Source organism: Pinus tabuliformis, chromosome 9, assembly GCF_031772625.1.
Source record: "Pinus tabuliformis cultivar Carrire ecotype Pingquan chromosome 9, CPIR1, whole genome shotgun sequence".
In the NCBI taxonomy this organism is placed as follows: Eukaryota; Viridiplantae; Streptophyta; class Pinopsida; order Pinales; family Pinaceae; genus Pinus; species Pinus tabuliformis.
This window is the reverse complement of record NC_142307.1, coordinates 1,420,720,299-1,420,722,680: the sequence shown is the minus strand read 5'-3', so window position 1 is coordinate 1,420,722,680 and position 2,382 is coordinate 1,420,720,299.

Here is a 2,382-nt window from a genome sequence, read left to right as displayed (position 1 = left end):
TATTGGGATTAAACATAAGGATAGTATGCCCAATGTAATTGTGTAAATCCCCTATATACTTCAACAACGTGTCTTGTGATTGCAAATCTACACCCAACATTAGAGATTTTTTTTTCCTTGGATTCTTGGGTGTAATCTTGCACATTTTGACCTTTAATTTGTCTAAAGTTCTGCGAGTTCATGATGGCTTTCTGCATATAAGCTAGAGGGTAGAATTGTCTTTTAATTGCAGCAATGAAATCAGACCAAGAAATTGATACCTTACCGTGTTTTTTTCATCTCTTCTTGTGTTTTTGATTCCCATCATACTAGTGCTGCACCTTCCATCCTCAAGGAAGCTAATTAAATCTTTATGTCATCCTCTTGAAGGTTTTCAGTTCTGCAATAGACTTCCAATTCACGAACCCAATTGTCAAGCTTCTCTACATTCACTTCACCATTATACATGGGAAGTTTAAATTTAACATCAAGTTTTAATAAGGGTGATTTACTAGTTCCTTTTGAGGTATGTTGATGAGTATGAGTAAGGGTTGTGTTTGTGGAAGAGGGTGAAGATGTCTGTGAAGAAGAAGATGAAGAAGATGGTGGAGAGGGTGGAGGGTTATCTCCATTTCCATTATCTCCTTTTGAAGAACCTTCTCCTTTGGGATATTTGGAGGTTTCACCCTACAGTTTGGTATTCCTCTCTTCATAGAGGACCTTCACCATCTCTGTCATATCAAAGAAAGCCTTCTTGAAGACCTTCTCATCCTCTGTCATTGTAGGCTCTCCTTCATGAGACATACTCACTAGAGTCTCAACTGCAACTTGAGGAAGAACTGGTGATGGAGATTATGGCAACCTTGCCCTCCTTCCCTTTGACCCAACTTTAGGGCTTTCAACTAGCTTCCCTTCTCCTCTCTTGAGTTTTAACCTTGTAAGCATGACATTCACTTGCAAACAGTTAAATCCTTCTTGCACAAATAAAACCAAGAGCTCTGATACCAAACTTGATATGATTGAGAAAATTAGTTTTGTTGTGCTAAAATTCCTTTTCAGATTATATTAAATATGCTTGAGGATTATGGAATTATTTGCAAGTTTAAACATGGGTTTTTGAGTGTTTTAATGTAATTTTTATGTGCAAATTGACATAAACAAATGACTGAACATCAACATATTACAGACATAAACATCACCATGAACAGTATCACAACAACACATGATGAAGGAGTTCACCCCTCCTGGGCTACGTCTCCTTGGTTCAACTTCCAATGGCCTGACCCTCTCTATTATGCTCAAAAGTGTGAATACATAAGTTTACAATGCTAAAAAAACTCTGAAACCTATTCCAATGGATCTAAAATGCCCAAAAATCCCCGTGCAACCTCTTTCTGCTCCTGATTTGGTAAAAAACTGAAGAAGTTATGGCCTTTTCCCAATCTTCTGCTAATTGCACTGCAAATTCCCCAAAATCCGGCACCATCCTACAAATTTGCCCCAAAATGCGCTAACGAAGCAACAATTTCACTGAAAATCGGGCAAAATTGTCGGACACTTTAAATGTCTGCTAACGCCCATGTTTAGAAAATCATGGCCATCTGGGGGTGCCACGTGTCTGGGGCTAAGGCCAACGGCCTGTCCCCACCAACTAGGCCACCGCACCGCATAGTTGCTGGTCATATGGTGGTGTCGCGACCATGGGTTGGCCCTCTTCCTTGAATGGCGCAGTCTTAGACTTTAACTATGCGCCAAGGCCATTGTATGTTAAGAACTAATTCATATGGCACGTTGGTATGAAGCTTGGGGCTTGTGTTATGTGGTCACGGGTTCGATCCTCGTTGCCTCCACCCGGACTCAACCCAAAATTTTGGTGGCCTCTCAGGCTACCACGTGGCGGCCTCTAGTTGGGCCACGTGTCGGCCCGTGGTTGGCCATCAACCACCTAATAAAATTATGTCACATTGCACCATGAGGATGTGCCACTTGGAACGATGTGATTTGCTGAGGTAGTTTGACTAGTCAACTTGCCGCATACACTTGCCCAGTGAACTCCACGTCAACAGTACGGACTGCTGACTGGGCTGCCAATTTTTTCTAAAAAAATTCATCTATTTGGGAAAGTGAACAAAACATGTTTCTAGGAGCATACAGTGTCCATTTCGCGCGAAACAAGTTGCACTGGATTCAGGATGACGAGAACTATGCGGTCGTCTAGGTTCCACACTGATTCGACAACTTTGAATTTTGAGCTATTTTTTGAACACTTGATCAATATATATACATATATGCAAAACCAACATAGATTCTTGTTAATCCTAGATTTTTCAAGTCCTAAGAGGGATCATATGTGCAAATATTTTTTGAAGTTTTACACTCCAAAAAAGCTTTACACTTCAAAAG